General features: G+C 40.2%; 1 long non-coding RNA gene across 1 annotated transcript; it reads right to left on the bottom strand.

Annotated features, from left to right (window-relative positions):
• Positions 1-275: 275 nt before the first annotated feature.
• Positions 276-7,806, bottom strand: LOC110346357 (uncharacterized). Its single transcript, XR_002390347.2, has 4 exons — positions 6,650-7,806; positions 2,090-2,144; positions 1,917-2,007; positions 276-602 (listed from the first exon to the last, which is right to left on the bottom strand). It is a non-coding gene; the product is annotated as an uncharacterized LOC110346357 (long non-coding RNA).
• Positions 7,807-9,542: the final 1,736 nt, after the last annotated feature.

Here is a 9,542-nt window from a genome sequence, read left to right as displayed (position 1 = left end):
TGCTTCATCCCTGTGTTACTTTTTAATTGGAGCTGGATGTGGAGTTAATCAAGAGTTATAAAATACTAAGGAGGGAGAGAGGGAGGGGGAGAGGGGGAGAGGGGGAGAGGGGGAGAGGGGGGGAGAGGGGGAGAGGGGGAGAGGGGGAGAGGGGGAGAGGGGGAGAGGGGGAGAGGGGGAGAGGGGGAGAGGGGGAGAGGGGGAGAGGGGGAGAGGGGGAGAGGGAGGGCGAGGGGGGGGAGGGAGAGAGAGGGGGAGAGAGAGGGGGAGAGAGAGGGGGAGAGAGAGGGGGAGAGAGAGGGGGAGAGAGGGGGAGAGAGAGGGGGAGAGAGAGGGAGAGAGAGGGGGAGAGAGAGAGAGAGAGAGAGAGAGAGAGAGAGAGAGAGAGAGAGAGAGAATAAGCATCCATCTAATCCCCAGCTAAGATCAATTTCTGTTGGCTCCCAAGTGCCCTGGACATGTGTCTTCTCCAGGTGTCCACTTCTGAGGTCCCTAGTGCAGCTGCTTCCGCCCATCCACAGTGCTTCTCAGGTCCCCAGCCTGCTAGTGACAGCCTCACTGCTTCTAGCCTCAGCAGACGTCCTGCTCCTTCCTTCTTCACACTGAAGTTTAAAGGAAAGAGAAGCTTTTAAAGTAGTGTAGAAAGGAATTTTTAAGAATGAAAAACTGCTGAATACTATAACATCAACTATAATTACCAACTGCCAGTTGTGCAAAGGAATTTTTATGTTTGTTAAAATTTACTTGGCTTGTCTTATCATCAAACTTTTATTTCTTGGAATCTTTTTAAGCTACTTGGACATGTTGTGAGGCTAAATATTTTATTAAAAATACAATCCATAAGCCTACTTAACTAAATGCACTATGCTGCAGTGCTGTGCATTATATTGACAACTAAGGAGCAAGTAAGATGGTCCTGCCCATCTGTCTACTTTGGAGATTTCCCCATATTCCCTCAGGAAACTTTCTGGACCATATGTGACTCATGCCTGGCTTATAAGGCACTAATGTTAATTCTTAAGAGAATTTTCATGAATATAAATCAAACCCATTTGAATATGGACCAATACTTTGCAGCATTTCTTCAGTTCCTACATAAATCTGAATCTGCATATTCATCTCTGGACTGGATTTCTAGTATCAGCAAATAATCATCCACTATTAAATTGAAAGCCTTTATTTATAATGAGAGCCTCTAATCACTAAAGCATGATTTTATTATTATTTTCCTGATCTCTAGAAAACTAAATACCTCAGAATATACATTTTTAAGTCTTGTTGTATTTCTAGGTCACACATTCTATCAAAAGATGCAGCAATCAACTGGGATATAAATGACCATGTCAGTTGGGTTAGAAAATAATCAACATAAAAGAAAAGAGCAGTTCAAAAAATTAACTTTTAAAACATTGTACAGGCAAAATATATTGCAGATTTAGGCAGAAATTAGAAAACAAAAAGAAATCGAAACAATGATAGTAGTGAAATGAGTATTTATCTTCCAAATTTCCTTGAATCTTTTAATGGTTATTTTAAAGCATTGAATATTTTAATAGTCCTTGGATGTTTCTTGTACCAAATATAAACAGAACTATAGCTTTGATCATTAGAATGCACTTTGGGTTATGTTGTGGCTTGAGTGAAGTTTCTTAAACTCTTAATAAAGCCCCAGACTGATCAGTCAGTAGAATAAAACTGACTTTCTATACAGGGTTTTCTATATCTCAAAGTTAATGAATTGAGATACTAGGTTTATATTTAAGTGGCAGTGCAGAGATATATGTATGTCAAAGCATTTATCACGCATCAATAACAATGTGCCCAAACTGAACACTTTTAAATATGCATATCTACATTCCTAGTGTACTCTGTGGCCATTTATTTGCAATATCACAGCCTACCTGATTGCCTCTTACCTAACCAGTAGTTCAGGACTTGATGTAGAATAACTGAAAAATTTCAAGTTCAGACCACCAACTCTGAAGACTGAATACTACTACATGGTATCTGAAAGAGGAATTAAAAGGGCTCTGAATGAGAATAAGTTTGTGCAAATCTGTTAGAATTTTACTGAGAATAGAATAAGTACCTCATCCTGCTTGGATCAATTTTCCAGATAATCTTGTATGGAGATATTTTTCATCCTTGAAATAAGCAGATTCCATGCCACATTTAGTAATACCAAAAGAAGGCTCTTACAGCCACTATGTAAATGATATCTGGGCTATGAGAAGGAAGAATATTAGATGGATCCACCTACTTTTGATAATAAGCAGACGGGCTACAGTTTCTATATTTAAAATGCTCAAATACAAAACAAACAAACCAACAAAACCTTCCTCCCTTTTCTAGGCAAGTGCAAAATCAAATTTTTGAATTCAGCCAGAAAGGACAGTAAAGTGGAGGCCTGCAGAGATGGGAAGAAGAGACTTTGGTTGCTAAAAAAGATAAGCATTAAAAAGCAGCCATACATACAGGACAACAAAAATGATGACTTGAGGGTATTATACAAACTATCCAGAACCTACCCCTTGCAGGCTCAAATTTGAAAAAGTGAAAGACTTTGAGAAGAGAAGCACAGGGTACCCTACTGGAGAAGGGAAATGGCAGCCTAGGATATTAATTTGCTGGGATTCAAGTCACAGTGCTCAGCCGTCCAGACACTCAGAGACCCCTGTAGCCATGATTGAAGGGGGCCTGCCTACTGCTTTAGCTGGCAGCCAACCTTGGCCTCATCTAACTTTTGCTGGCTTAGCAGCATACAGAATGCAAGAGTTGCAGGGTAAGGAAGGTTTCTACATAGATTTAAAAAGAATGCCTAGGAAGCTAAATAATGTGCCCCTGGGAAGGCAAAGTGTGAAGCTGTGAGAGTGAAATCAAAGATGCAGTGGAGATACCAGAATGTTGTAAAAATCAAGACATGGAGTGTCTGAGGAAAGTAACAAGGTGTAAAAAAAGCTAGCCCAAGAGGAAAGCCATGAGATCTGTAACCACTGACAATACCACAGAGGTGGGATTACCCAAGCCCTTGAGTTCACATCTTGCCATCTGTCCATATGGGAGTTTTCTTACAACTTTAAGATGATCACTTCTATGTTGCTATTATTATCTTCTTAAAACAAACAGTGAATGCCTGCCCATCTTTTTCACAGAAAAAAATCTCCAGAAAGTACTTAGTGGTCCAACTGGAAAATGTTCTGACAATGCATTCTTCCTGGTTTTTTCAATTTACAACAGGTGGACAAGCTTTGAAAAATCCAAGGATAGAGAACAGATTGAGTCACTTTTAACAATTTGAATTCTGAATTAATTCCAAAGCACTTAGATTCAAGCTGTTTTTGCCTTTAATACTTCAAATAAAGATTAATTTATTTTCTTGAAACTTGGCCCAAAGTACTGGAAAACTGTATACTTTTCAAAACCATATTCATTATAAAATTAGTGTTTAGACGTTATAATTACATTGATATTTTAATTGGCATTGCCATAAATTTGGTAGCAGGGACTCTTTCTTGAAATCATTCTTTCCTATGCTGAAATTCTTAAAAAGAGACAACTCCAATACCTCAGAAATTAAAACACTACTGGAATATTTCATTATATTTATAATGTAATAGGGCTTTGAGAAAAAAGGTTGCAGACTTTCAACTCTGAGTACACCACATATTTTCCAATTTTAGAATTAGGTTTTAGAATTCTATTCTGGAATAGAATCCTCCACCAGTTTGATATGACTACTCTATCAACTGAAACAAAAAGAAACCAAAAGTATATATAGGGCCTAAAAAGATAGCATGTTCTAAATTATAATGCACATAAGTCAAAATAAAAGCTTGACTGACTAGCATGCTACTTATAATTTGATTTCAATATACCTGAAAGGGTCTCTCTTCTTTACAGTGTACATTTAGATGTCTTCAGAATTTGCTTTGGATTTTCATGTTTATGTGCACAGCCAAATTACTCTCTTGACTTAAGTAGGACAATGACTAAGGATAAAGAATACTGATTCTGGACATAAAGGAAGTATTACCAATAATGCCTCAAAGATTTATCACAGTATATGAAGAAAATGTACTTTTATAGAAACCTTGTGTCAAGGGAAGCATTTCAGTGGTGCTGTCTCATTCCACAACATGAATAGGAAACCCATCCTAATCACTAGGGTCACTAAACTCTCTGGAAACCGCACTGTGAGGTTAAATGAGCCCAGGCTTTGCCATCACTATCAGGATGCTGAGTTCTGGCTAATCTTACACTGACTCTGGAAGAATACGTGCTATTTGGGCAAGGAGGTGGGATACAGCACTATTTATCCTAGCAGTTCCTTTGGAATTCAAAGAAAAAATCAAAATTGGCACCTGTGTTATACAAAATGCATAGCTACTTAAGAAAACCTCATTTGGGGGGATGGGGGTAAAAACTTCTGTTTCCCCAGTTGCACTGTTTGAAAGTGAATGTGTGTACCAGAAGGTTGTTCAGGATTATGAAACTTCATGCATTTTATCACAAGCAAATATAAACATTTTCAAGGAAAGCACAAGGCAAGAGACATGAAAGACCATATGTTTCCAATGCTCTCCATGTCAAAACAATACCCGTCTCCAGAATATAACTGCTAGTCATATTGAATTATTTTGCCAGATATCTTCCAAAAGTTACTTGGAAGAGAGTACAGTGCACTCCATGTACCACGTAATGGATAAAAATAGATTTCCCCAGACCAAACTTATTACATTCATAAACTGTTTTATTGGCCATAATACTTTATAAGATTTCTCAGTTTTATTGCTCATGAGTTAGTAGTGAAGGTAAAGATGAGATAAGATAAAAGAGAGGCTTAATTTTCTGGAAAATGTTTCTCAACAAGCTGTATAAACTCCTTTTAGTTAAACTGATATTCTTAATATTCAAAACTAGGCAATTCCAAAGGATTTTTCCTCCAGTACAGTACTGGAGATTGAGCCCAGAGCCCTCTCACAGAGCTACATCCCCAGATCTCCAGCCCACTTTTATTTATTTTGAGACAAGGTCTTGTTATGTCACTAAGTTGTCCAGGCTGTCCACAAACTTGTGATCCTTCTACTTCATCACCCCAGAATGATAGGATTACAGGCATGCATCACCACATGAATGTCCCTTCTTGATGGGAAAGAAGGCAGAATTTCCAGGGGGCGAAGGCATCCCTGGCAGCTACTGAAATGTTTCTTGAGTCCCAAATATGAATTCAGCTAGCACTGAGCAGTTGGTCCTTTCTCCCAAGTGCCTGCAACTCCCCTGCTAGGCACCAGGAGACCTGTGCCACTCCATAGCCAAAACTGTTACTAGCCACTTAGGTTCATATACCCAGGTTTGTTTGCTCACCACTCGCCCAATCACAGCAGCCATTTATTTTGGTAAAAAGCAAAAAGGATGTATTCAAAGCCAGCTCCCGAGGAGACAGAGGGGCCTCCTTTGCCTCAAATCATCTCATTGTGTACAGATGTTAGGGTCTTTCATAGCAAGGACTACAGGGAACACAGGGAGGTAATGGGTGTACTGAGACTTGTTTCATCCTCTTAACACCAACTTCCTGGGGCCAGCACCTGTATATCATCCAGGCTGAAAGCGGAGGAGGTGGGCATGGCCCAGGAAGCCACTAGTTTCTAAAGGAAAAACAGTCTAAGTTTTAAAGCTGCGAGAGGAAGAGAATGAGACAGGAAGTGAGGGTGGGGGAGGGAGAGGGAGGGGGAGACGGGGAGACGGGGAGACGGGGAGACGGGGAGACGGGGAGACAGGGAGACAGGGAGACAGACAGACAGGGAGACAGGGAGACAGGGAGACGGAGAGATAGAGAGATAGAGAGAGAGAGCTGAGAAACAAGCATGTAAGCTAGTGGATCTCAAGCTGTGTTCCACTTCTAACTTGTCACAGGTCTACTTTTTAACTGGTATCAAACTACAGTGGACCCTCAAGTTACGACCTGCCTGACATGAACAACTTGGGTTAATTGGGTTAATGGAGGATTCGTCTTCCTCTTAATTACCTATAGCACATACCCAGGGAAACATCCAGATCTCAGCTGCATTGACTTACAACCAACTTGATTTATAACCAGCCCTTGGGAACTGATTAAGTTCATAAGTCAAGGGTCCACTGTACTACTCATTACATAGGGCACTGCAATTGAGCAACTGACAGACTTCTCTTAAAAATGGCTTCCTCTACAGCTAAACCACTTTCTAATGACTTCAAAACCTGATGAATTAAGTCCTCCAAAACATAAAATCAAACAGAAATGTCCAAGAAACAGCCACCTACATGGAGAGAGGGGCAAGGCAGGGAAAGCAAACTGGAAAGATTCTTCTCCAGTGGTTTTGGTGGATTATCTGTCCCTTCTTGAATTTTCCTCCTAATATTTTTCTATTTTGAAGCCTATAATTTACTTCCTATTATCTCCCTGTATTTATGAAAGCCATATCAGGAACCATATCTGCTAGATGCTTACTCTACCTTACCTCCTCTAATCTTTCAGCAACCAAATGCACATCCTGACATTCAGATGAGCTAAATAATGTGCAGTACTTAAGGCAAAACTAAAATATGGAATCTGGGATTCAAAACACAAGTAAAAAGTGCTACTTAAGATATGAAAATACAAAGCATTTACCTTTCTTGTGCTCTCTCAGGATATTCTTTACTCAGGATTTAAGGCTGCACTGCACCGGAACACTCCCAGAACACTCACCGGCACTGCTAGTGCGGATGCTCACGAGGCACACGGGAGCTCACTCACCACAAGGTGAATGTGCTCACCTGTGCGCTACAGCTCATCAGGTGCCAGCTTTCTCTCTTGACAGCTACCCAATCCACATGCCATGCCTCAGCTGGGGCAGGCCTGTTGAGCCTTCCTGTCAGCCTGACTCCAATCTCAGGTTGATAGGATGCACTAATTAGGGAGACTGGACTGGGTAAAAGACTGGCCTCTGCTCCACAGTGCACCATGGCCCTGCTCTAAGACATCGCAGGGTGTGCAGGGTCAGCTCCCAACCTGTGGTCTGGACTTGCCAGCCCTGCAGAGAGGCCGCTAGAGGTTGTGAGGTGGAAAGGCACGCAGCTGGCAGCCAAGAACGCAACTGGCGTGGTGGAGAAGCCCCAGTTCTTGCTGCATTATCACAGCTAACTTCACTCATAAATCACAGAGACAAAGATAAAATGAAAGCTAGAAATTCCATTTGACCCAGCTATCTCCCTGCTGGGTATCTTCCCCAAAGAGTTAAAAACTTCATATTACAGGTACAGTGGATCCTCAAGTTATGACCAGCCTGACATACGAACAATTTGGGTTAATTACATTAATGGAGGATTCCTCTGCCTCTTGTTATCTATAGTGTGTACCCAGGTAAATATCCAGATCTTAGCTGTATTGACTTACAATAAACCTGAGCTACAAACCATCCTTTGGAACTGATTGAGTTCATAAATCAAGGGTGCATTATATATATGGATACTTATGTTTATAGCAACACAATTCATAAAGGCTAAATCTTGGAAGCAGTCTATATGTCCATTCACATGAATGATAAAGAAAATGTGGTTTAGCCGAGGATTTAGCTTAGTGGTTCCAGTGTCTGCCTTGCAAGCACAAGATCCTGAGTTCAATTCTTGGTACCAAAAAAAAAAAAAGAAAGTGTGGTTTAACACACAATGGAATAGTACTCTGCCATAAAGAAAGATAAACTTGAGTCATTTGTAGGAAAATGGATGCACCTCAGGACCATAATGTTAAGTGAAATAAATCAGACACACATGCTTAAATATTGCTGTTTCTCTTACATGAAAAACTCAAATATAAACAATGAGCAAAATAAAAGATAATAGGAAGTAGGGAAATAGATCTTTCTCAAATGAGAAAGGAATCAAGAGGTGGAGGAAGATGGGAGGGAGGGGAAGGAAAGGCGACAAAAAAAAGGAATTAAATTGTGTACATGTACCAACTCCACACAAGGAATGTGAACATTATGCATGCTGTAAATATGTACTAATACAAATTTTTTTAAAAGATAAAATTACTAAAAATTCAGAATGCTGACTATGGGGCCAGGATCATACTGAGCATGGAGCACTGGTCCCAGAGCCATGAATCCAGCCCTACAGACACAGAGAGGACAGCCAATGAATATTAGTTTCTTTCTCTCCTTCAATTATTTCCTGGCTCCAAAACAACTCACTGTCCCACCCACCCAATGGAAGGCATTAGATTTCTTAGTCAAAAATATAGCAGATTTATTTCCAAGGGCAAGGAAGAATCACGTTGTTCTGTTTCCTCTCTGTTGACAAATGAGGAAACTGGGCGAGCCCCGGTGGCATGCTCTGTCCATCTGCTATGGACATAGAGTCCTAGGGCTAAAGCCAGAATCCTAGACATTTCCATCATGTGCAACTGTAGTGGAGCTGGGTGGCGAAAGCATGACAAGGCTTCTGCATAGACAGGTTGTACACGGCAAGGTCATAAGCCTTACGCTTACCACTGACTTTTGGGAGAAAAATAACCAGCACATCTTGATTCTTTTCTTTTTTATTCCGGTACTGGGAATTGAACCCAAGGATGCCCTCCCACTGAACTACATCCCCAATCTTGTTTGGTTATGATTTTATTTTGAGATAGGATCTCACTCAGTTGCCCATGCTGGCCTCAAACCTGCAGTCCTCCTGCCTTGGCCTCCCAAGTAGCTGGGATTACAGGCGTGTGCCACGGTGCCTGGCACATTTTGATTCTTTAAAATGTTTATTAAATGTCCTTTTGATATGTTATGTTTTTAATGTGAATGCAATTCATATTAAGAAGAAAAGTCTCTTCATAGAAAATCATCATTAACTTGTTAATTATTCATGTATGCTACAATACGGATAATGTCACATTGACCTATACCTTAGAAATAAGAGGTATTTAATTGTAAGGTTATTCTTATAATAGCTTAAGAGTTATTTAAATAATTTTGTGAGATTTTGAATTTGTGGGTCTGTCAGATAACACACACATGCCTTAACTTCTCAGTAAATATATGACCATGTCTTTGTGGCCATGTGAAAGTCTTTTCTCCCATGCAGTACCTGCTGGACCTTATAAACAGTGTTTTCCCTTACTTTGACTGCCATTATTTTTTTTGATCTGATTAAGCAAATTTTTCAAATCTACACAAAGAAAGAGAATCATAAACTCATCCCCGAACTTCAACAATAATCCAATAATTTACCATCCTAAAAAAAGTGACCATTTGTTTTCCAAAGAACTCTACATAAGTTCTTATCAGGCTCCTTTTCAAATTCTGGCCAAGATTTCATGAAAAAGTCAACAGCCGGATAACCTCAAAACACATGAGCTTCAGGAAGTGAAAAGCCAAACCACATATGAACCTTGAAAGACAGCTTTCACTGCAGGATGGACCTTAGATTTGTCTTGTTTACAAAATAAAGCAGTGGAATGAAAGTTTTAAGCAGAAAGGACGGTCATGATTAATACACCTGAATACCACTGTGCACCCTGAGTCCATACACGGCAG

Source organism: Heterocephalus glaber, unplaced genomic scaffold (genome assembly GCF_053883595.1).
Source record: "Heterocephalus glaber isolate CG9 unplaced genomic scaffold, H.glaber_assembly_v1.0 deba00000347, whole genome shotgun sequence".
NCBI classification, from domain to species: domain Eukaryota; kingdom Metazoa; phylum Chordata; class Mammalia; order Rodentia; family Bathyergidae; genus Heterocephalus; species Heterocephalus glaber.
This window is presented reverse-complemented; position numbering and strand designations above follow the sequence as displayed.